Here is a 26,626-nt window from a genome sequence, read left to right on the forward strand (position 1 = left end):
TCACCAGCTCAGGACCTCTGGCAATCTCAGTGTCAACTGGCGGACATTCAAGCAAAGGTTTCTGCTGTACATCGAAGCTTCAGACCTCTTGGATGCATCTGATGGCAGCTGAAAACTACTGGTAACTTAAATTTAAATTGGAAATTATTTCAACAGTAGTTCCAACTCTATTTGGAAGCTCATGACTTAAACACAGCCTCTGAAGCTCAAAGAATAAATAGCACTGCTACGGTCAATGGCACGTCAGCAAGCTGTAGAAATGTATAATTCATTTTGGTACGCTAAAGGGGAAGACAAATGCAAATTTGGAGTGATTATCGCAAAGTTTGGTGACCACTGCAGGATGCAGACAAATGAAATACTGGAACGTTTCAGGTTTCATAAGAGGTGACAAAAATTTGGCGAACCAACCATAAGCTTTGTCACCGATTTACAACTGCTAGCGCTGACATGTAATTTTGCTGATTTGCATGATTCTTTCATAAGAGATCGAATCGTTTATGGACTAAATGATGAAAAGCCTTAGAGAAGCATTACTACGACAGTATGATCTAACTCCCAAAATAGCGATAGAAAAATGTATTTCGCATGAGCAAAGCAGAAATCAATATTTGGAATTTTATCACCGGGAAAAGGGCGCAAACGTCCACCATGTGGTTGAGAGTGTTAAGGTGGTGTTGCACGCAGCAAAGAAGCACGTTTAGGATGGCAGCTATCTTGCGCGCGCACACTCTAGTTCGAGACATGCGCAGTTCGTTCAGAAATGCGAGGCTCAACAGAAGTTTGTGCATGTGCGAACTTCACTCATGAGTCAGAGAGACAACGTCATGACAAGCTACAGATGTGGTAATGCCCACTTAAAGGGGAAATGCCCTGCTCAAAGAAAAAATGTTTAAAGTGCTCAAAACTTAACCGTTTCACTTCTCAGTGTAAATCAACAGCAATATATCCTAGTACAAGCCAGAAACAACATTTCAATGTTCGAACCATCGATCGAATGAAAAACAATAATTCAAAAAAGAACTTCTCGGAAGATGATGACAATTTTCCTCTGGAAAATATGTTTTTTGTTGGCATCATTGATACAGTCATGATGTGGAGATGCCGGCGTTGGACTGGGGTGAGCACAGTGAGAAGTCTTACAACACCAGGTTAAAGTCCAACAGGTTTGTTTCAAACACTAGTGTTTGAAACAAACCTGTTGGACTTTAACCTGGTGTTGTAAGACTTCTCATCATCGACACAGTGGAGGATCTTCAGCGAATTAACTTCATTGACAACAACAGTGAATGGACAACGACAGTACATGCGAATAACAGTCTGATATTATTCAAGCTTGACACTGGTGCTTCAGCCAACTTGATGACGAGCAAAGATCTCTCATAAATCCAAGGAGATTACGAGATATAACATGCGGCATGCAAGTTAAAAGATTATAATGGTAACCAAATTATGTCACAAGTGTCGTGCGATTTAAAAGTTGTCAACATGAAAGTGCAGAAACCACTTTGTTTTGAAATTGTGGATGATCACAAAGCTTCTCTATTAGGTGCTCAAACATGCAAGGAGCTGTAATTAATCCAAAGAATCTTCATACACACAAATGCGATATCATGACTGGAAGAAGACATTGAACAACTACTTGGTAAATACCCTGAAGTATTTTGAGGTATGGGCATATTGCCATACCAAAACAAAGTTTTGCTCAAGAATGATGCAAAACCCGTCATACATCCGCCAAGAAGTGTTCCAGCACCTCTATGAGAGAGACTAAAAGTTGAATTGCTGAGATTACAATCTCCCAGGCATAATTTCCAAAATCACACAACTGACTGACTGGGTCAGCTCATTGGTTTACGTCAAAAACCTTCAGGAGATCTCAGACTCTGTATGGATCCCAAAGATCTAAATAAGAGCACCTGTCGGGAACACTACCTTATTCCCAAATGAGAAGAAATTGCTTCTGAGATGCCAAACGCACACATTTTTACAAAATTAGATGCATCACAAGTCTTTTGGCAGATGCAGCTCGACGACGCCAGCGAACTACTCTGTACATTTGAAAATGAAATGAAATGAAAATCGCTTATTGTCACGAGTAGGCTTCAATGAAGTTACTGTGAAAAGCCCCTAGTCGCCACATTCCGACGCCTGTTCGGGGAGGCTGGTACGGGAATTGAACCGTGCTGCTGGCCTGCCTTGGTCTGCTTTAAAAGCCAGCGATTTAGCCCAGTGTGCTAAACCAGCCATTTGGAAGGTACTGTTTTAATAGAATACCTTTGGGATCGTCACCACCTCAGATGTTTCACCAAATCATGGAGCAGGTGACAGAAAACATAGATGGTGTCAGAGTCTATGTGTACGACATTATTATCTGGTCAACCACTGAGGAAGAGAATATGGCAAGGCTAAGAAAAGTATTTCACCGCGTACATCAATATGGTCTCAAATTGAACCAATCTAAATGCACATTGTTACCTCGTCTTTGAATTTTTCAGGTGATACCATTTCAGCTAAAGGCGTCAGACCGGATGAAGAAAAGACCGGATGAAGAAAAGATATCAGCCATGCAGAAAATGCCGCAACCAAAAGACAAGAAAGCTGTACTTAGCTTTCTTGGATTCGTAAATTTCCTCGGGAAATTCATTTCCAACTTAACTTGCTCTACGAAATTTGATCAGAAAGAATACCAAGCAGAACGGCTGGACTTCAAACAGCAATTAATGACAGCTCCAAGCTTAAACTTCTTTGATCCAAACAAGAGCACAAAAATCTTGACAGATGCAAGTCAAGATGGAATTGGTGGAGTCTTACTTCAACAAGACAACCAGATAAATTGGATTCCTGTCGTAAACATGTCGAGGCCGATGACTGCCATGGAGTCCAGGTATGCACAAATTGAAAAAGAATGTCTTGGACTAATAACAGGCATCACTAAGTTTCATCACTATGTGCCTGGTCTACCTAAGTTCATAGTTGAGACTGATCATCAACCTCTAGTAAATATCATAGAGAAAAGCCTTAATGATATGACACCAAGATTATAGAGAATGATGATGAAGTTGAGGAGGTATTATTTATTACATTAATCTACACTCCTGGCAAAGATCTCGTAAATTGCAGATACATTTTCAAGATCCATAAATACTGATAATCTACAGTTTGAATTCATCAATGACGGAGAAGCACAACTGTAGTTATATAGAGAAACACTCCCTGCATCAGATGAAAAGTAGAAGCAGATACGTGATGAAACACAAAAAGATGTAACCTTGCTGAGAGTTATCAATCATCTATAGCATGGGTGGCTAAAAGGACACTGTCCTCAGTATCAGAGCGTGCAAGCAGAAATTACTGTGGTACATAGCTTACTATTAAGAAATGACAGGACTGTCATTCCACTAAATCTCAGACCAGAAATGCTCAGCAAATTCATGAAGGACATCTTGGAATCGAGACGTGCAAAAGAAAAGCTAGGCAAGCTGTGAACAGGCCGGGAATAAACAAAGACATTGCAGAGATGATAACGTTGTGCTCAACGTTTCAACAGCATCAACCGGCACAATGTAAAGAAACACTACAACAGCATGACATTGCTACGTCACCATGGGTGAAAGTAGGCATTGACTTGTTCCATGCAAGAGGAAAAGACTATGTTCTTATCATTGATTATTATGCCAACTTTTCGGAAGTGATGAGACTACCTGATCTCACCTCCACAGCAGTGATCAAAGCAATTTTTGCGAGACATGGCAGTCCGCAAACCATTATGTTAGATAATGGTCCATGCTTTGCAAGCTGGGAGTGGACGGAATTCTCAAGAACATATCATTTCAACCACATTACTTCAAGTCCGCATTTTCCTCAATCAAACGAAAAAGTAGAGAAAGGTGTGCACATTGTAAAGCAATTGTTAAGCAAAGCAAGTGATTGCCAATTGGATTTTTACTTGGCTTTACTATCAGACAGAGCCTCTCCGTTAAATTCAGGTTTATCTCCAGCTCAAATGTTGTACAATCGTGAAATAAGAACAACACTACCAAAGGTTCAAGTTGAAAATCAAGATCAACAAGGTGTGCTGAAAAGAATTCGACAGCAGCGTGAAAAACAGCAAAGTTATTATGACATGCATGCAAAGCCACTGAAACCTCTAACAGCAGATGCCATTGTTAGAATCAGATATCCTGATGGAGAATGGTCTCATACTGCTATGGTTATTCGGCAAATATTACCACGCTCCTACATAATCAAAATTACAGAAGGTGGATTGATTAGAAGGAATAGTAATGACCTTTTGAAAGTGCAAATTTGTCAACCTGTATTTCCAACTTTGAATTTAAGTCAATCTTCAAGTCAACATGTGAATGTCAAAAAACCTGTTGAAAGTGAACAGAAGAACATTAAAGTATCTACTTCTCCAAGGAAATTAAGAAGATCAAGTCAACGAGGAAGAAAACCAAAACATTTGAACTGATGAACATTTGACTGACTGGTTCATAACTGATGTACAATGCATGACAGAATACTTCATTTCTTATGTACAATTTTCTTTATCATATATGGAAAAATGTAGCACAAAAAAGGGGATGTCGTGATCTCTGTATATGTAAATACATGATTAGTCAGTACAGTCAGATAATCCCTGGATGGCAACACTAACAAGGACTATATAAAAAAGCTCATGCAGTTTCCCACTCTCTTTCTCCTGTTCTCTTCATATGTGTTGCAGCTAGAGGAAAGAAGTGACCAGCTCAGAGTGTAGTGTATTATATTCTTTGTTAATTTAATCTAATCTTAGATAATTCTACTACTAAACAAAGTATTAAAGTAAAGAACTCACAAGTATATTATTTTGTTACTCAATAAATAATTTGTCATCAACTGGAAGACTTTGAATGTTTATCATCAAGTTAAGTATAACGCGGCAAGACAAATGAGTAGCATATATGTTACACCATTGTAATATAACACTGACCATTGTTTGAGATACGGCCCATCACAGTAGCATCATCCGCAAACTTATGGATCGAGCTGGAGTAAAATGTCGCCACTCAGCCATGTGTGTATAGGGAGTACAGTAGAGGACTGAACACACATCCTTGCGGGGCCCCGGTGTTGAGGACTATTGTGGAGGAGGTGGTGTACCTATCCTGACAGATTGGAGTCTGTTGGTGAGGAAGTCAAGGATCCAGCTGCACAGGGAGGGGTCAAGTCCAAGATTGCAGAGTTTGGTTATTCGTCTTGTCGGGATAAAGGTGTTGAAGGCGGAGCTGTAGTTTATGAACAGCAATCTGATGTAGGTGTCCTTGTTGTCGAGGTGTTCAAGTGTTGATTGTATGGCCAGAGAGATAGCATCTGCGGCGGACCGGTTGGGGCGATAGGCGAACTGCAATGGATCGAGATCATCTGGTAGGCTGGCATTGATCCATCTCATTACCAGCTGCTCTGATTTACTTACTGATTGACATCACAGTCTACCTACTAAACATGCCTCCGTTGCCTTCACTCTGTACCCATGAGATGGCTCCGGCACAGCCTGCACCAGGTGTGCTTGCATGCATCCTGCCACAGATGCCATTTTGAGCCTGAAATGGCATCTACAATGCCAACACATGGACAGTACACAACCAGCTTTTGCAGCTAATGTATTTAATCTCTCACACTTGTAAAACGCTCTGATTATTTTTTGAGGCAGGGTCTGATTTTGAATTGTAGCAAAGATAAAGTCTGCTCAAACTGTCCAATCCTTTGAAGAAGTACCCAAGTGGACTGAGGAAAGGTTCACAGCATTACGAAATGAAAAATGAATGAAACGAAAATCGCTTATTGTCACAAGTCGGCTTCAAATGAAGTTCCTGTGAAAAGCCACTAGTCGCCACATTCTGGCGCCTGTTCAGGGAGGCTGGTACGTGTTCTGGCCCGCCTTGGTCTGCTTTTGACTTGCAGAAGATTTTTGAAAAATTTCACAATTTATTTCAGATCAGTGCTAATGGAAGATAATTGAATAAGGGACTGGGAGATAGTTGAAAGTATCACATAAATGTTACAGTGCTTTGGGAGAGGATGGCAACAAAGCTGGATAGTGCGCCCCAGGGATTGGTGTTGGGACAATTATCATTTCTAGTTTATATCAATGCCTCAATGCAGACAGAAACTCAATGCAAATTGGTTACATTTGCAAACATTACCAAACTGGAATGGTCAGTAAAATCCGTGGCAATAACTCAGAAATTACAGGATAAGTTGGGTAAAATATTTGTGTGGGACGAACGGTGGAATGTGAAATTTAATAGTAACAAGTATAAGAATTACACAGAGAAAGGAACAATGAGTGATCCACTGACTCTCTGAGTAGTGTTAAAATAGCTGAACAAGACCCAAAAGTCTTTGTCGGCTCCATGCAAATCAATTAGTAGCAATCAATGCCCGTCAGAGTCGCAGCAGGATTATGCTAGACTTTTTGAAAAATTATAGGTCTATATTTGACACATTTTTCTTAAACGTACCAGGAATAAAAATACAGACGAGAAGGCTATTTGGCACAGCAAGGTCATCCTTTTGTAGAAGCTCCCAATCCCCCATCTCTTAGCGCTTAACTGGCTCTTGCAAGCCTTCACTGCCTTACCTACTTTGCATTATTTGGAAACTTGCTGCGCACAAATCGACTTGCATTTCCTACATTACAAGAATGATGACAGTGTAAAAGTGCTTTACTTGCTGCAAACCGCCTTGGAATATTTGAGGCCAAAAATAGAGGTAGGGCAGAATTTTAGGGATTATCCAGTCCCGCAAAAGTGGACTCCCTCCATGGGTTCTCCGGTGGCGGGACGTGCGAGCCATGCAAGACACCGTAGACTTCAACGGGGCTGGAAGATTCCACCGGTGCTCAATGGTGAGCCGCCTCCACTGCAGGAGAATCTGCCAAGGAAGTTTGGAAAATTCCAGCCTTATATAAATGGAGGTTTTACTTTTTCATCTACAGATATAAATCACCATTTCTGTGAAGAAGAGCTTGCTAATATCGATGTTACCCACCAAATAATACATCTGCCAACTCGACATTCGTAAGTATATGAGAGTGGTCTGGAATCTGTTTTGTACGCAGAAAGTGTGGCTCAAAGGAACAACAGAGGTAGAACATTAAAACCTTTGATCCAAGGAAAGGAACTGAATCTAGAACAGCAACAACTTGCCTGTAACATAGCAAACAATATGGTGCCTGTAACATAGTAAGACTATCAATTGTTCTGCTAACAATTACAGTCGTAACATTTTGAAAGCTTTGGGAATTCATTCATGATAAGCCGTTGCAAAGACATAAAGCTCCATAGTGTGGAGTTCAAGTTATGAACTGGTCACTGACATGCCAATTGTTAATTTCTTCTCAGATTTGCACGGTCCTTGACGGCAGCATGGTAGCGCAGTGGTTAGCACTGTGGCCTCACGGCATCGAGGTCCCAGGTTCGATCCTGGCCCCGGGTCACTGTCCATGTGGAGTTTGCATATTCTCCCCGTGTCTGCGTGGGTCTCACCCCCACAACACAAAGATGTGGAGGGTAGGTGAATTGGCCACACTAAATTGCCCCTTAGTTGGAAAAAAATAATTGGGTACTGTAAATTTTTTTTTAAACTTTGCACTGCCCATCTGGACCTGCTATTGACTTGCCAATGCAGGCATGAAAATATTATCATTTTAATAAAAATTAAAATGTATAGCACGGACTGCCTGCTCTGAGGTAGAAGCTTCCCAGATCCCTTCCATTTAAGAGGTGGGTTAGTAATGGGAAAATGGGGGCTCCCTGGGAGATGAGGATTGGATGGTGCTGCCCCAGATTGTAGTGGCCCTCAGATATCCAATAGAAATATTAGGAATTGCATATGCTTTTCTGATGGCTGGACATATGGGTACTCGCAAAACTTTAACCCGCATAAGCATGCGCTGTGTCTAACCTTGCCTCTGATCCAATGTGGCTGCCTAATGCAAAACCTGCCGTGCTTGTCAGGTTGCAGCAAGACCCCAGGCCACAATTAAACCCATGAAGGAAATAAACTATTTGACCCACACCCCTGACTGGAGGAAAATAAAACAGTTATATCACCTTAACATGCCAAAGAAATATTTTATCTGAGAGCCTCGTCAACCGGTGATTGTTTGCCAGAGGGTAGAATTTGAATTGAGGATTGTATAGATGAGATAGGCTGCACTAATACTGCAGCAAAATGGACATCTAAGAAAGGGTACTGGCAAGTTCACGTGACACCCAGGGTGAGAGAAATCTTGTTTTTTGTCATATCAGACGATCTACACCAGTGTAAGGTCATGTCCTGCAGACTTCAAAATGCCCCAGCAACCTTTCTGAGGTTGACAAACGAGGTAGTAGCTAGATTAACCAATTGTGCAGTATACCTGAAAGACCAGTTAATTTATAGTGACACCTGGAAGGCAATCTGGGAGGAATTAAACTAGTCTGGCAAGGGGAGGGGACGCAGAGTGTTTATACATTGGAGACACAGCACGTTGAGTTTCAAGGGAGTGCTGCAAGGCTGAACGGCCGCTACTTTAATGCATGGAGTGTCACATGTAAGATAGATGAGTTCAGAGCGTGTGTTGACACGTTGAATTGTAATGTTGCTATCAGAGAGAAATGGTTCAGGGAGGGGCAGGACTGGCAACTCCACATTCGGGGTATAAGATCTTCAGGCAGGACAGTAAGGGGGTAAAAGAGGATGTGGTGTTGCATTATTAATTAAGGTGTCTGTTCCTGAAGTAAGATGGGACGCTATCTTGGAAGGGTCTTCCAATGAGGCTTTGTGGGTAGAGTTTAGGAATAAAAAGGTAGCAGTCACACACCAAATAGTCAGTGGACAATAGAGCAGCAGATATGTCGACAATTCACTGAAGTGTGTGTAAAGAATAATAGAGTAATTATATTCGGGGATTTCAACTTTCCCAACATTAATTGGGTAATGACATTGTAAAGGGTTTAGTGGGAGCAGATTTCTTGAAATGGATTCAAGAGAGCTTTTTATTTCAACATGCCGAAGGTCAGACTTGGAGATAGCTTTAACACATTTATTAAACTGTTAACGATTCTCCTACTTGGATTCGACTCTCCTGTTAATCCTGCTATAGCTACTCAGACTGACGAACCAGTCTGCTACAATCCAGGTGGTGGGTGTGATGTGTTTCAAATCAACCCTGTGTACACACTGAGTGTCTCCACTGGAAAGAGGAAGATCATGTGTGCTGTGTCCTTATATACGGGTTGGTGTAATGCCCTCCTGTGGTAGTGTCACCTCTGTGTGTGTCGTGAATGCCCATTGGTCGTATCCTAACTTACTGGCCTATTGGTTGAATGTCTGTGTTCATGTCTCTGGTGCTCCCTCTAGTGTCTAGCTAGTCTACGAATATTTACATTAACCCCTTGTGTATTTACAGTGATGCATATCACCACAGGGAGAACATGCAGACTGCGCAGACAGTGACCCAGCAGGGAATCGAGTCCGGGTCCCTGGCGCTGTGAAACAACAATGCTACCACTGTGCTACTGTGCCACCTTAGACTGGGAACAGTTACTTCTGGGTAAATCTACAGCAGAACAGTAGGGGGAGAGGGGCATGGGCGGGCGTTCAAAATGAAATTGGTGGGAGCACAGGCCCAACATGTTCCTTTTAGGATAAATGTAGGAGCAACAAGTCCAGAGAACCCTGGGTGTCTAAGAATATTCAGGACTGGATAGGAAGGAGAAGAGGATTTTAACAGGTAAAAAGGGAGCAAAGCTAGAGACCCTCGTGGAGCACAGAAAATGCAAGAAGCAACTCAAAAAAGCAATTAAGAGAGCAAAGAGGGGGCATGAAAAAGCACTAGCATGTAAGATTAGGCAAAATCCCAAGGTATTCCAGAAGTATATTAAAGGGAAGAAGGTAACCATGGAAAGAGTAAGACCCATTAGGGACCAAGGGAGCCCGATGACATTGGTAGGGTGTTAAACGAGTACTTCACATCTGTCCTCACTTTGGAGAAGCAGGTTGTGGATGCAGAATTCAGACAGAGGGACTATGAAGTTCTTGAACAGTTTAACATAGGGAGGGAGGGCTTACTGGAGGTTTTGGCTGGCTTAAAAGTGCACAAATCCTTTTATCCAAAAACTGAGAGAGAAGCCTGGCAGTCTGTAAAACATCTGCAACAGCATCACCACTGCAAAGAAAGGCTGTGTCATCTTGCCTTTTCAACACCTGTGAGGCTTAAAAGGATCCACCAACATGTTTTGAACAGCTCCGAGTTTGCCTGTAAAACATCCTGGTTGAAACAGCCATCAGGCCTGTCTACATGATCTGCTGAACAGTCTTTACTTCATAGGAATCCTGCAGTCAATCCAGATTTGACCCCAGCCATCTGAATTTACCTGAACTTCAATTCCAGAGAGAGAAAGGCTCCCAGCTTCACTGAACTCTCAAAGACATGCAAACTGCTAACTATTCTGTTTCGCTTTAATATTTATAGAAGTGCACTACTGTCTTTGATTGCATCTTATTTGGGTGGGTGTAGTGTGATTGGTGTAGTGATAGACCTGTCCAGGCTGAATATGCGAGTAACTAATTCTCCTTGTTTAAATCCATGAAACTCTGGCGCTGGTGACGTTTAAATTGAGCAGTCACTTACAGGTTTTTGGGAATACATCAGCCATATTAAAATTAAACAACATCGATTACGCACAGAAAGGAAAAGAAATTGGGGCTTTCAGTCTACATAATCACGTCTATCTAGTTTCTCTCTCTCCTCTGTGCAGAATGTTTTTTCATGCTGAAGTGCAGTCCCATTGATGCAATCATCATGACCAAACAGGTATCCAAGTGGCCATTCCACATGAGATCTAGACAGTGAGCATTAACAGACTATTACCCTTGATGGATACCACATTTGAATCCATTATCTCACAATTTCCAGCAGACGGCATTCAAAATTATCAGGAGTGGGTATTTTAATTATACTTCCAGAACCCTAACTGAAGTCAAATAATTGGGTACACAGCATCTGTCCTTCCTAGCCTATCTCCCTCAGTGCACTCATTAATATTTGTTGATTCACATCCTCAAATTGTTCTTCCAGTTCTCTAATTCTCTCTATGAGCGATCACTTCCTCTTGTGCACCTTCCTTCCGAACTAGGTTAAGTCTTTTGCAAGCTTCCCCATGTCTTCAGTTAGGGCTCCCAGATTATTAACAGACATTTGCAATGTAAGTTTTCCTTCTCTTTTTCTGCATTCTCCTCCCCCGCTCTCAAAGGTAGAGTGCTCTGCACCTATGAAGCCTTCAACTAACAATTCCTGCCAAAGTCCACCCAAGAGTCAGCTTTCTACAAATCACAATATATTACTGGAGTTAGTACAACAACCCTCACCTCTGTGATTACTTGTCTTGGCTCAGATTTCCCTTTGGTCTACATTCTTTGTGTTAGAGATTGTGACAAATAGGAATGAGGCACAACATTGCTGAAATCAAGGGGTTAAATGAAGTATGAAATTGACAGATTACAGTATCTACAATGTTTACTATTTATTTATGATTCACTTAATTTATTTTCATCCCTAGATTATGTATGATTTAGCTTATACATAGATACATAAAAGATAGGAGCAGGAGAGGCCTTTTGGCCCTTCGAGCCTGCTCCACCATTCATCATGATTGTAGTAATCCACGGGAGGCAGGAGTTCCGTCACCACACCAATATTTATTTACAATAACGATATTACAGGAGCAGCTACAAACAGTGCTGCTAGCAGTCCAGTCAACTTAAGACTGCTCACAAAGCCTACACAGGTGATTATATGGGCCCCCTCAATGAGCTATCATTGAGGGAGCTCATACTCCAATTGGCCAACCAATAAAGCCAATTGGAGTTCATTACACCCCTCCCCCCCAAGGTCCGAGGAATTCCTGCCAGCTGGCATTCCTCTGAGCTTCTTCCTGCTCCTCATGTCTGGGTCTGTCACCTCTGTGTCGTCCGCCAAGTCGTTCTCCGAAGTGGGGTGTACCTTATAGGTGCCCGTCTTTTCCTTGACGACCTCCTTGGAAGTTGTTCTTCCTCCTCCTCGGGGAGAGGTGTCGCGGCGGCCTCGTCGAGTGTGTCCATCTCCGACTCTGATGACTGGATGACGGGGTCTGGAGAAATTGCTCGGGGCTGGGGTGTGGGTATCCCTTCCGTCTGGGCTATCCCAGCTTGAGGCGATCCTGCTTCGCCTGCCTCCAGGTGTGGTTCCGCTGCCCTTATTTGGTCTAGGTGTTTCTTCAGTACCTTACCTCCTATTGAAACCTCATAGGATATGGGCCCTGTTTGGGACTCAACCGTGCCTTTGACCCACGTTGGTCCATTCCCATAATTCTTGACCCAAACTGGTGCCCCCACCTGGAAATGTCTCTGCTGCCGACTATTTTCATGCCCCCTGCGTTGGGCCTCCTGTTGTTTCTCCACTTTCCCCGTTAAATTTGGGAAAAGGAGACTCAGCCTCGTTCGCAGCCGCCTTCCCATTAAGAGTTCAGCTGGCGGTATGCCCGTTGTGGAATGCGGTGTGGTCCTGTAATCAAACAGCCAGCGGGAGAGCTTTGTGTCTATTGACGCTGCCGGCTGCTTCTTGAGTCCCGCTTTAAGTGTCTGGACCGCTCTCTCTGCCAGGCCGTTGGTCGCTGGATGGTAAGGGGCCGGTTTGATGTGACGGACTCCGTTTTCCTTCAGGAATTTTCCAAATTCCCCACTTGTGAATGCCGTTCCGTTGTCCGACACCAATACCTCCGGAAGTCCATGTGTTGCAAACGAGGCTCTGAGCTTTTCAATTGTCGATGCTGTGCTATGCACGCGTGGGTTCGAATCCCATCCCCGTCGCCACTGTAGTAATCCACGGGAGGCAGGAGTTCCATCACCACACCAATATTTATTTACAATAACGATATTACAGGAGCAGCTACAAACAGTGCTGCTAGCAGTCCAGTCAACTTAAGACTGCTCACAAAGCCTACACAGGTGATTATATGGGCCCCCTCAATGAGCTATCATTGAGGGAGCTCATACTCCAATTGGCCAACCAATAAAGCCAATTGGAGTTCATTACAATGATCATGACTGATCATCCAACTCAATAGCCTAATCCTGCTTTCTCCCCATAGACTGATCCCATTCTCCCCAAGTGCTATATCTAGCTGCCTCTTGAATATATTCAAAGTTTTAGCATTAACTACTTCCTGTGGTAATGAATTCCACAGGCTCACCACCCTTTGTGTGAAGAACTGTCTCCTTATCTCTGTCCGAAATGGTTTACCCTGAATCCCCAGACTGTGACCCCTGGTTCTGGACACACCCATCATTGATAACCCATCATTGGTAACATCTTCCCTGCATCTACCCTGCCTAGTCCTGTTAAAATTTTATAAGTCTCTATGAGATCCCCCCCTCATTCTTCTGAATTCCAGTGAGAACAATCCCAAACTAGTCAATCTCTCTTCATATGACAGTCCCGCCACACCTGGAATCAGTCTGGTAAACCTTCGCTGCATTCCCTCATGAGCAAGAACATCCTTCCTTAGAGAAGGAGACAATAACTGCACAAATATTCCAGGTATGGTCTCACCAAGGCCCTATATAATTGCAGCGCAATGAATGCCAACATACCATTCGCCTTCTTTACCGCCTGCTGCACCTGCATGCTTACCTTCAGCGACTGGTGCAAAGCACACCCAGGTCACGCTGCACAATCCACTCTTCGAATTTACAACTATTCAGGTAGTAATCTGCCTTCCTGGTTTTGCTTCCAAAGCGAATAACCTCACACTTATCCAAATTATACTGCATCTGCCATTGTTTTGCCCACTCGCCCAACCTGTCCAGATCATGCTGTAGGATCCCTGTATCCTCGTCACAATTCACCCTCCCACCTAACTTGTTATTATCTGCAAACTTTGAGATGATACATTTTGTTCCCTCATCCAAATCATTGATATACATTGTGAATAGCTGGGGTCCCAGCACTGATCCCTGTGGTACCCCACTAGTTACTGCCTGCCAATTTGAAAAGGACCCATTAATCCCTACTCCTTCCAAACCCACAACCACTACCATCAAGATGAACAAGGGCAGTAGATACATGGGAACACCACCACCTGGATGTTCCCCTCCAAGTCACTCAGCATCCTGACCTGGAAATGTATCACTGTTCCTTCACAGTCGCTGGGTCAAAATCCTAGAACTCCCTCCCTAACAGCCCTGTGGGTGTAGCTACACCACATGGACTGTAGCGGTTCAAGAAGGCAGCTCAGCACCACCTTCTCAAGGGCAACTAGGGAGAGACAATGAATGCTGGCCTAGCCAGTCACGCTCACATCACATAAAAGTATTTTTAAAAAATTTACTTAATGTCAGTGATAGAAAAGATATTGGAACCTATATGAAAAGAAGTAACAGAGCAGCACCGAGTGATGGATAATATAATAAAAAAAATAAGTCTGATGTATTCCAAAAGGCTGTGGCTAACATGAGAGAATCTTTTGAAGGGGTAATAATAAAGGTGGAAAAGTATAAAATGGTAATGTTTATGGTCGGCACGGGCTTGGAGGGCCGAAGGGCCTGTTCCTGCGCTGTACTTTTCTTTATTCTTTGTATATAGATTTTCAAAAAGCCCCTTGAAAAGGTTTCACACAGTAGGCTCTTGAGAATGGTTAGAGCATGTGGAGTCAGGGGCAAATGGTACAATGATCTTGTAAAAGAAACAGAAAGCAGAGAGCTAAGAATAAAGGGTGATTAGATCAGAGGAACGTAAAAAACTGTGATTCACAAGCATCAGTATTGGGACCATTGTTAATCACAATTTACATGAATGATTTGGATGTGGGACAAGTAAATCAATACAAAATTCACAAATTATACCAAACTGTTCAGGTGGGCTGATCAGTGTTAATGGAATTCAAATCCAGATAAGTGTGAGGTGAAGCACTGGGCAGGACAAACAAGGCAAAGGAATGCATGGTGAATGGCAGGGCCCTGGGAAGCACTGAGGATCAGAGGGACCTTGGTATGCATGTACCGGTCCCTTAAAGTAGCAGGGCAGGTGGATAAAGTAGTTAAGAAGGCATATGGTATACTTGCCTTTATTAGCCGAGGCATAGATTTTAAGAGAAGGGAGGTTATGCTGGAACTGTATAAAATGTTCTTTGGGCCACAGCTAGAGCATTCTGGAATCCACATCATAGGAGGAATGCAGTTTTGGAATCCACATCATAGGAGGGATGTGATAGCACTGGAAAAGGTGCCGAGGAGATTTACCAGGATGTTGCCTGGGCTGGGTAATTTTAGTTATGAAGGGAGGTTTAGAGAGGAAGTGAGGAAAAACGTTTTCACCCAGAGGGTGGTGGGAGTCTGGATCTCACAGTCTGAAAGGGACTCCCTAAAGAGGCAGAAACCCTCATAACATTTACATAGTATTTAGATGTGCACTTGCGATGCCAAGGCATACAAGGCTATGGGCCAAGTGCTGGAAAATTAGATTAGAATAGATAGGTGGTTGTTTCTGACCAGTGCAGATGTGATATGCTGAAGGGCCTTTTCTGTGCTGTAGACCTCTATGTCTCTATAGGTGTTGAGAAAAATGCAACATAATACAGGAAGACAACAGAAAATTTGAATGCTGACAATTAAGTGGGAAACTAATTTTAACATTGATAAATGTGGGGCGGCATGTGGTGCAGTGGTTAGCACTGGGACTGTGGCACTGAGGACCTGGGTTCGAATCCCGGCCCTGGGTCAATGTCCGTGTAGACGTTCCACATTCTCCCCATGTCCACAAACCAAAGATGTGTATGTTAGGTGGATTGGCCACACTAATTTGCCCCTTAATTGGAAAAGAAAAGTAATTGGCTACTCTAAATTTATTTTTAAAAATTGATAAATGCAAGATGGTGCACATTGGTTGGAAAAAATAGAAACAACTAAGAAAATAAGAAACCCGACAGCAATAGACAGCAAAGGGTTTAGGGATATGGGTAAATAAATCATTGCAAGCAGCATCACAGGTCACCAATGCATTTAAAAATGCGAACAGAGTACTCATTAATTTTTAAAGGAGTACAATTCCAAAGTGGCGAAAGCAAATTACTGTGGAAGCTGGAATCTGAAACAAAAATAGAAAATACTGGACAATCTCAGCAGGTCTGACAGCATCTGTGGAGAGAGAATGGAGCTAACATTTCGAGTCTGGGTGGCTCTTTGTCAATGCCGTCCAAAGTGGTGAAGTTACATTAAACATATATGGAATTCTGGTCAGGTCACACTTAAGAGTATTGTGCACAATTCTGTTCTCCATTCTGTAAATGAACATGGAAGGACAATAGAAAGTGCAAAAAAGACTTACAAAGATGGTAGTAGAACAGAGATCAAAACCTATGGGAAAGATTGAGCAGGTTAAGATTTTTAGTCTTTTGAAGACTTAATAGGGCCTTTAAAATTAAGAATGGTGTGGAGAGGGTGGATATGGAGAGAATATTTCCACTTGCGTAAAATCAAAACTAGGGCAATAAATTCAAGATAGTTTCTCTCAGAGGAATAAGGAGGGTTGTCTTTTCTTCAGTAAAATGAGGAACATGGAACCACAGAAAATGCTGAAGGTTCCTCGAGGAAAGATGTTTTCAAAAGGAAACTGGAAGAGTACGTGAGAGGAAAGGAAACTGAAAGATCAGTTTGAAAAGCTGAGGTGAGGCAGATAGAATGGAGGGAGATTAACATGGGGAGCATAAACACCAGCAAAGACAAGTTAGCGTGGATAGCCTGTTCTGTGTGTTTTATTCAATGTATTTCTGTGCAATTTTTATAAGGATTTCTATTTAATCAATTAAACTAAACTTCACCAAGCTTCTGGCTACCATATTGAAAATCTTACTCAAGTTGATGAATTTGTAGAACCTTTCATCCAAATACATTCATGAGGATGACCACGTTATCCACAACTGTATTCTTGAGTAGTCAAATTCACTTATTGAATTAATCACATTTGATAGCTGCCTCTGACATGTCATTCTACTTTTGTCAGGCCAAACATAGCAAAAATAACTAAAACCACATTACAAAAGCTGCAGTAACAAATGCTGCAGATAGTAATCAATTCTACCCCGATCCCTTTGCTACATCATTCACTCTGACGGCTTGCTTGAGAAAACCAAATCACTGTTGGCATGGGATGATCATAGAATCAGAGAATCCCCACAGTGCAGAAGGCAATCAAGTCTGCATCAGCCCTCCGAAAGAACACCTTAACCTAGGCCCATTCCCTGGCTCTATCCCCGTAACCCCACCGAACCCTTGGACACCAAGGGGTAATTTAGCATGGCAGACTGTGGGGAGGAAACTGGAGCGCCTGGAAGAAATTGGCGTAGACACAGGGAGAACTTGCAAACTCTATACTCATCCAAGGTTGGAATTGAACCGGCGTCCCTGGTTTGTGAGGCAGCAGTGCTAACCATTGTGTCACCATGCCACCAATGATGTTGTCACTTTAACCGTCGTTCGTGATGGTAACAGAAACTCGTTCTACAGTCATCAGAAAATTGGGTAAAATTATATTTATAATGTGGGTGTGGAGTGTGGGTTGGCGATGTTGTTGGGATTATCCTCTCCCTAAGAATGAGCACTCATGGAATTCAGTGGCACATTTACAAAGGAGATCACTTCAGCCCACCCTCAACAATAACTGGACTTTGGAGATTCTAATTGCAACTCCCAGTCTGGATAATTAGGTGTGCACCATGCCTGCTGGGATTGGGCGGTACATATGTTGGAATAGATATCCTCACACCAAACATTGCTTGTGCCGATAATAAAAACAAAACCCAATTCAGGTCATCTCTACCCTCTTAGTGTCAGTGTCACCCAAGGCCCAACCAAATCCTTGCCCATTCCTCCCATATGCTTTATTAATTTATTGAGCCTTTAAAATTTTATTATGCCAAGGTCATCAATCGCTTTGATATAACATTTGGCAAATACAAGGGCAGCAGGGTAGCATGGTGGTTAGCATAAATGCTTCACAGCTCCAGGGTCCCAGGTTCGATTCCCGGCTGGGTCACTGTCTGTGTGGAGTCTGCACGTCCTCCCCCTGTGTGCGTGGGTTTCCTCCGGGTGCTCCGGTTTCCTCCCACAGTCCAAAGATGTGCGGGTTAGGTGGATTGGCCATGCTAAATTGCCCGTAGTGTCCTAATAAAAGTAAGGTTAGGGGGGGGGGGGGGGGTTGTTGGGTTACGGGTATAGGGTGGATACGTGGGTTTGAGTAGGGTGATCATGGCTCGGCACAACATTGAGGGCCGAAGGGCCTGTTCTGTGCTGTACTGTTCTATGTTCTATGTACACTTAGGATACTGGTTTTACAGAAACCAGGGTCCAACTCCGTTCTTTCCAAGTTAGCTTGATTTCATGCAAGGAGTCAATCAGACTGTTAGAATTGTCTTCAACGTCCCTCAGGTAGAAAAGAAGGTGTGTTTGGGGAAAATCAGCCAATGTTACAGTAGGAGACCAAAGTTTATATTGCGGATAGAATAAGGAGCGGATATTATGCCATCCATATGATACCACCAGTCATCACCCAAGAAGAATGGACTTGAATGAGGCAGCAGAGAATGCTAAAGATTTTGAAGCCACATATCACTGTTGTCTATCTGAAGCATTCCTGCCAGGTGTGAACAGGGGACAGTCAGTCAGTCAACCATTTTATACCACTATGAATTTTCCTTTACTTTGAAGCCAATTCCTTTCTCTTCAGCCGAAATTTGGAGAAGTAAAAGGGTTGTGTGTGATGATAAATGTCAAACCTATTTTATGAAACAATCTTAATATTTCCATTTGTGTTTCTGTATATATATTACTACAATATATATATTATGTAATATATATAAACTATATTACTTCTGTTGGTTAGTTGTTCCCAAAGCGACCCAGAAACACTTATTGATCTGTGGCATAATGTCAAAGCATTGAAATTACAGAAATGGTGCATTTCTTTACTAACTAAATGTCTCATTTAACTGGCAGGTCTAAAACGTATTTATGTTCATTGATGCTTCCCTGTGCTAAAGTCTGCAGGAGTTTTATTGCTCCTGCTGTGATGAAGTAGAGTGAACTGGCTTCTGCCAAACGCAGCTTTGTTCCAAAAGAAAGAGTTCACTGAATCAAATTTCATTGCATGAAGAATGTCACGGTTAACCTCATTAACAAAGCAAGTGTGAGAGAGTCTGTTTCCACAAATATTTATACTCGAAATGTTCACCCCATACCCAAATGCAAAGCACTTTAGAGGTTTCACTTTCCAAAACTCTCAGAAAGGGAAAGAGCATCCAGAATCAGACAGCAGGCATCCAGCTTTTCAGCGCAGTGCTGACCATTGCAGATAATCGTGCCAGACTCTTGACTGTGTTTATTACTGAATATAAACATCACAGCGCCACTTCCTTGTGTTATGAGACCCCGCTATTAATTGCTGGTTGCCGAAGTCGGGCAACACAGACTGTCAAGTTCTCTTGCAGTGTGTGATAGGAAACAGGTTTTTTTGACCATATAACAAAGAGATCACAGACAGTGTGACCGGGACATTAAACTAAACATTTTCAGAGTTTACTGTATAGGAAGTAATTTTCTGTATTATCCAAACACGTGTGTTTGAAATGTCTCCCGCTCATCCTAAATTTCACTTGACACTGATGTGCTGCCAAATCCCTTCCAAATGGGAGCTTGTTCTCTCGTATTTTATGCTTTCGTATTAAATACTTGCAATAATTGGAGTTAGGTGCTCACATTACTGCACTTTCTGATAATCACGCAGTGTTAATGACGAATGAAAATGTTCCAAAAAGAGAAAAGCTTATTTTGTCAGCTCTTGATTTGCTTTTCAAAAGTTCAAAAACAAGGTAGCCTTGTAAAGCCCTTTATTGAGTTCAGTGTTTAATACAACATGCACTCAAATCACTATAATAACCAAAAAGGTTAAAATTGTTAACCTTAGCACACATAACTACAAAGCAAGTGGCTGACCCTTTCCTCAGCACCAACTATTTTATGGGCAGAAACCAGCAAATAAGCAGAAAGTGCCTGTGAAAGAATTTAATCAGCTCCATTTTCATTAAACCACTTTTATTGAAGTATGACAGTAATCAAAGAAACAAAATGCAACTCAAATATTCATATTATTTAAGAAGACAACTAATGTCAAGAACATTGGGCGAAATTCTCCGACCCCCAGCAGGGTCGGCAAATCGCCTGGGGCCGCCTAAAATCCCGCCCCCGCCGTGGCAGAGATTCTCCGCCACCCGGGAAGTGGCGGCGGCGGAATCTCGCCACTCCGATCGGAGAGGCCCCTGCGGTGATTCTCTGGCCCGATTGGGCCGAAGTCCCGCCGCTGGGAGGCCTCTCCCGTCGCCGAGGTTTAAACCACCTCTGGAACGGCGTGATCAGCGGCGCGAGCAGGCCACCGGGGTCCTGGGGGGGCGGGGGGCGATCGAACCCCGGGGGTGCCCCCACGGTGGCCTGGCCATCGATCGGGGCCCCCCGCTCAGACTCCGGGCCAGTGCCCTGTGTGCACTATTTTCCTCCGCGTCCGCCACGGCCTCTGCCATGGCGGAAGCAGAAGAGAACCCCACATCGCGCATGTGCCAGCAGTGACATCAGCGGCCAGTACTGTTGACGTCACTGTCGGCGCATGTGCGCCGACCGGCGAAAGTCTTTCGGCCAGCCCCGCTGCCGGGGGCATCAGTTTTGTGCGCCAGTCGTCTGGTGCAAACCGCTCCGGCGCGGGGCTGGCCCCCAAATGTGGGGAGAATTCCCCACCTTTGGGGAGGCCCGACCCCTGAGTGGTTGGCGCTACTCCCCTATGTCGGAACCCTCCGTCACGCCGGGTAGGGGAGAATGCCGCCCATTATCAGTATGCTTCACAAACAAAATTTATTTGTTAGTAAGTCACAATTGTGCTAAAAACACCCCGATTTGGAAGAGAATGACATGATTTCTCTCTTTCCAAATATTAGTTCACAGGAAAGATTCAGCTTAATAATTAATAATATCAAAAGGCATTTATTTTATGCAAAAATACAGCTTTAGGGCTCATTGCTTTAATGATCAGTCGGTGAAATTTCAGTGGAGTCAAAATTTAGGGAGCTAAACATTGGCCGAATACTCCAGCCGTTGGCTGGTGGCAGGATTCTCTGGTCCCACAGGCAGCGCACACCCATCCATGGGTCTCCCAGTGGTGTGGGCTGAGTTCAATGGGAATGCCCATTGACAGTGGCGGGCGCAGAGAGCCCCGCTACCAGCAAACGGCATGCTACCTCCTGCCACCGAGAAACACATGGCAGAGAGGTTGGAGAATCTTGCCCATTGATTATTCCACTCTGGCTCTCAAGTCATGGCTGCCACATTGTAGTTTAAGGCTATTGAACCAGCTTAAAAAACCGTCTGTTTGAACCTAGAACTGAATTCAGATGGCTGTGTTGAGTTTGGGTTTTCTTCCTGAATGTGCCGTGCCACACCCCCTTCCCCACCAGCAAAAATTGGACTGATTGGAAATGGGGTCCCACCTGTCATTTCAAAATACCTGTGGTGTTTTCTCAACTTCGCCCCTTGCCTCTAAATTGGTAAACAAACCACAGAGTGTATTTTGCTGCACTTCTGGTAATCAACAGATTCATATGTTAAAATGGCATTTCATTTATCATGAGTAGTAACAGAGAGGAGGACGAGTAAATATTAGGTTGCGACTAAATTCTTCACTGCAACCCTGGTTTCATCCATTGTGTAGTTGGAAGGCAGGCTTCAAGTGTCCACCCAGTCAGTACTAGGCTAATTTATGTTTCCAAAGTTGTAGGACAATCGGCCAATATAAACCTGAAACTACTTTTTTTTTTCTTTTTGTTCTTGACAACTTAATCCCTTCTTTAAAGTGTTAGATTATTATTGAGGGTATGGTACACCTGATCAGCCAGTGGCTGGTATTAGTACATCGGCCTTTACAGTAACGGTTACATAGATGCATAGAATATAGGAGCAGGAGGAGGCATTTTGGCCCTTCGAGCCTGCTCCGCCATTCACCACGATCATGGCTGATCATCCAACTCAATAGCCTAATCCTGTTTCTCCCATAGCCTTTGATCCCATTCTCCCCAAGTACTATATCTAGCCGCCTCTTGGTTGCCACTTATAGAATCGTGGATCATGGGGTGTGTATTTGGTGGGGGGGCCAAGGGGTTGCAGAGCATGAAAGACAACATCACAGGCAATGCTGATCCTCTCATAATCCAACCCAGTCAGATGCGGTTTTAGCAAGAATTACTGCTGTTAATCGGGAGCAGGAATAATTTCCTTGCCGCAAATTCTCTTTCTATTACAAGAGTACCAAAGTATGTTGTCTAGGAACATGTACCTTGGTGCAGACTTGGGACAGAACTTTGATCCTTCTTGGTCTGTGCTGCTCATCCATCTACTGGATAAACTCTGGAAATAAAGTTTCCAGTTAATTCTGCTCACACTTTCGAGACTAGGAAATCATAAGACAGTTTGATAATCTGAGTGAACTGTCCAATAATCTTATTCCACCTAGTTGACCATAGCCGTCCCCCCTCCCTCTTCCCTCTCACCGCCCCTCCACCTTCAACAGAGTCACACCAACCCCAGTCATTTCCTAAGCAGCTGCAAATAATCCTGGAGAATTAGTTATTGCAGTTAACACTGCCAGGAAGATATGGGCCACTGACTCTTGTCATTTTGCAACAGACTTTAATTAATACTGAGGAAAAGTGCACACGTAAGGGAAAGACTGAAAGAAACTGCCTTTTGAGACACATGCTATCTGCTGCATAATAGCCGTGCACTGATTATTGTTGAAAAATGTGACTGTGCCCCATAAAATACGTTTAAGTCCTTTTTATATGATGTCGCAAAACACTCAGTGAAGGAATCCTTATATGGAGGAATAAACTTATTAAGGAGGAACAATGAAGATGAATGCAGCACAAGAGTTAAGCACAGCTGTGACTTGAAACCATGGTCACATCCATATCTTCCATTAACTGCATAGTTTTACAAGGTCAAGACATTAATGGGCATGAGACTTTCAAATTGAGAATGCTTTAGCAGCTGACACTACAGAGTTCTTGAATTATCCAGACAGAAGAGATCTCTTATTGGTCCTTGGGTATGATAAGAGACTTGGCGAAGCTATGTTTCACATGAGAAAACAGGGACCTGGCACAACTAATGTTGCTATATACAGAATGTATGGGACAACTCAGTTGTTGGCACTAGTTTGAGACTCGCCAGAGATATTAATCAGCCCTCAGGACATAAGAGAGGGAACGTAGCAGCACTCTTAAATTAGCTACTTGTTAGATATTGTGTGAGATCTGTTAAACAGAACTGCAAGAGTGCAACCGAATGAATACTGACTGGAGGGTGTGCCTGATTCTTCTGCTGAAATTATTAAACCAATTCCTTCTGCTTTGAAAGCAGAACAGCCAACTGAAAGGGTCAGGCCCTGGCACCTACAGGAACATAAGTGGCTTTTTGACAAACATAAAAGAAACACATGATGACATTAAAAAAGCACTCAGTGTATTAAAAATATTACTTGATATATGCACAACAGATTTGAGCAAAAAATTACCCATAAAACAGCAGCAAATAAGTACAGACAAGTGATGAAAGCTGGTGAGTAAAATTGTTAAGTTACCCCGCAGCATTTAAACTGGTTCTGCAAAAAAATGAAGATTTAATTCTTGGCTTGGGGCAATGCAAAATGGTGTAAAACAATAAATCCACAGAAATGCTAAACATGCTGTCTTTGCACATTTGACTGCAACGCAAAGATTAAATTACCAGAAGTCTTAAGAAAAAAAGTCGTTAAATGTCCATGATGTCTCATAATTAAAGGTTTAATTTAAGATTCTGGTATAGGGAACTTGCCTGGGATTATTCATAACAGTTCCTGACAAGAAGTCAGGAATCTTCTTAATTGTATCTGCACATTCTCGTGTCGCTTGCTAACCCCTCCAGTTTTTTTTGCATGCACCCTTCACACACGCACACATACACGCACACATACATACACACATGCACACACTGATAATGTCAACGGCTGTCCCATTGCATCAAGCTATAGAACATAATGACATGCATTCGCTAACTGAAGAGGAGAGCCTCATTCAACAAAGCACATCATAGACAAAATTCCAACACAGCAATTAAGATCATCTTCACATTATGAAGGAGATAGTAAAATATGATAGTGTTCAGCGAAATGGCCGAGAACAAAGTGTACATCAGCTTTCAATTAATGTGAAAAGAAGCAGTCCAAAATATATCACATTAAATAACATGAGTAGCATCTACTATTAAAATTTATAAAACACACATATGCACAGGATTAAATTGAAATGCTGGACATAATATTAAAATGAGATATAATAAAAAATAAGCTTTGCTGGATTATTATCTGGGTCAATCATTTTATACCAAAATTTGAATGGCAATACTTGACATACATGCAGACGACTAGCTAGCCTCAAGTAAGTTATTTCTCAAAATGCACAGCACTCTGATTCTTTCCTGCACTTCTCAAAATGCCTATTTGCGAAATGATTTAAATAAATTACTGGTTTAATTCAGCCATACGTTAATTTGTTCTCCTGAGTTTACAAAATGTTGTTATTAAAATGAACAGGAGGCATTATTTATGTGCCTTGAGCTGTTTTTACGATAGCAGTTGTCCAAAATAGAGACAGAAGGGAAAAAAAACCTTTAATCCTCTGATTGTATCGTTCAAGGATTTAAATGTATTTGGTCAGCACACAAAGAGAGACGACCAAGGCAATTTGGAGAACAAAATTCAGGATCGTTTCAGCTAACATTTCATTGGTGTCAGACGTGAAGAATGCCAGATTATCTCAGCACAATCTCTGAAACTTTGGCACATATATAGCCTGCTAAATTAATGAAGGCAGCAACAGAATAGTGTCAGTGGAGTGAGATACTGCAGAGGGGTGGAAAAGGGGTCAAAATCATTATTCAAATAAATATGCTTCACCAGAATCTAATTTTGAAATGTAAAATAGCAGCAAGTAGGAACTCAATAGGTGCCAAAGTAAGCAAATTAATTGAAAAAGACAATCACCATAGGTTTAAAATTGAACGTCGGTGGCTAACCTAGACAGACTGGTGGGTGGTAAGATCTGGATCATGCTTTAATCCTTTCTGAGTGTGATTATCAGAGGTATCAGTTTGTGATTTATTTCCCCCTCTGCTAAACGTCTGTGCAGAGCAAATAAATTCCTTTACAAGCCACTTGGAATATTATTTTTCAAAACGAACTAGTAATTTGATCAATGTGGAGTGGGTTTACCAGTTCTTACTTCTACCCCTTCTGTTTGTCAATTTTTTAAACTGCTAAACAATGTAGAATTTCCATATAATTACTGGAGAAGGAGAAGGGAAATTTGGGAGCCTGTCACCTAGCAAAAAGTACAGCATGTTTTCCTTGGCTGTTCAGTTTAAGGCTATTATGTCTTTTGCACTGTCTGTTTACTGTTTGCGTACTTATTTCCACAATTCTTGAATATAATAATTAGATACAGGCTCTCTTGAAATGCAATATTCAAAGACTCCACACGTACACATTTTAGACAACAACACTGGGCAAAAAATTAACTTAAATTTGACTTAAAATTTCACATTAGAGGGATCTGAGAACTACTGTACTAACACTTCAACGTATTATAAAGAAATTATAGTGAATTATTGTTTAACTTAAGCACTGATTTTGCTTTGAATCTTAAAAGAAATGGACTCAGACTGGAGAAGTGTAAAAACTCACTGCAGTCACATGTTCCTCTGACAAAACGGACAGACTCACACAAATGTCAAATTATTTATTTACCATATGGAGCTAATTTGCACATTATTTTCTTTGAACAATTTGCACCAATGTTTTGTTTCTCCTCCTATGAAGGTGGGAAATATGGTTTACCCAGTAGAGTTACCCTATTTCAGACGCACGTCCATTCAGTGAGCGTCAACAGGTTATTCAGCCATGAAGAGCATCATAAACTAGTCCAATACTGGCCTATTGCGATTTCCATCTGTGGCAATTGCGTCAGAATTGAGAATGAGAATTCCAGACAACTCTGACCTAATGGTTTCCCAACTGCTTCCTGGCTGAGATCAGTTAGTTCAGCAAAGATGAAGGATTTTTACTCCAGATGATTTTGTACCACACTTATCAGTGCACATTCTTCACGTAAGTCACGAGAGGAGCTCTTATGTTGTATTTACACATATCGTTAGAAGGCAAAATTTAATTACCTCAAAAATGCTTCAGAACGCTTTAGATTTTCCTTTTTATTCTTAAAATTTATGAATGTGCTACATCACTTTTCCATGCTGACCTCTTTCATAAACTTCAAAACCTCCGTAACCTATGTCTACATCTGCACCAAACCGTGTGAATTCTCTCTTTGCCAAGCCTCACTGGTTTAACTTGCCCTCCTCAAATTCATTTTGTTATCCTTGTCCTCACCTCCAAACTATCTCTGTGAACTCTTCCAGCAGGATATTTCCCCAC

General features: G+C 42.3%; 1 long non-coding RNA gene across 1 annotated transcript in view; it reads left to right on the forward strand.

Moving 5' to 3' along the window:
* The first annotated feature begins 6,982 nt into the window (after positions 1 to 6,982).
* LOC119977352 overlaps positions 6,983 to 26,626 on the forward strand; it is a 65,360-nt gene continuing 45,716 nt past the window's right edge. Inside the window, exon 1 of the long non-coding RNA XR_005463183.1 lies at positions 6,983 to 7,064. This is a non-coding gene — a long non-coding RNA (uncharacterized LOC119977352). The remainder of the gene's footprint in view (positions 7,065 to 26,626) is intronic.

Source organism: Scyliorhinus canicula, chromosome 1, assembly GCF_902713615.1.
Source record: "Scyliorhinus canicula chromosome 1, sScyCan1.1, whole genome shotgun sequence".
NCBI lineage: Eukaryota > Metazoa > Chordata > Chondrichthyes > Carcharhiniformes > Scyliorhinidae > Scyliorhinus > Scyliorhinus canicula.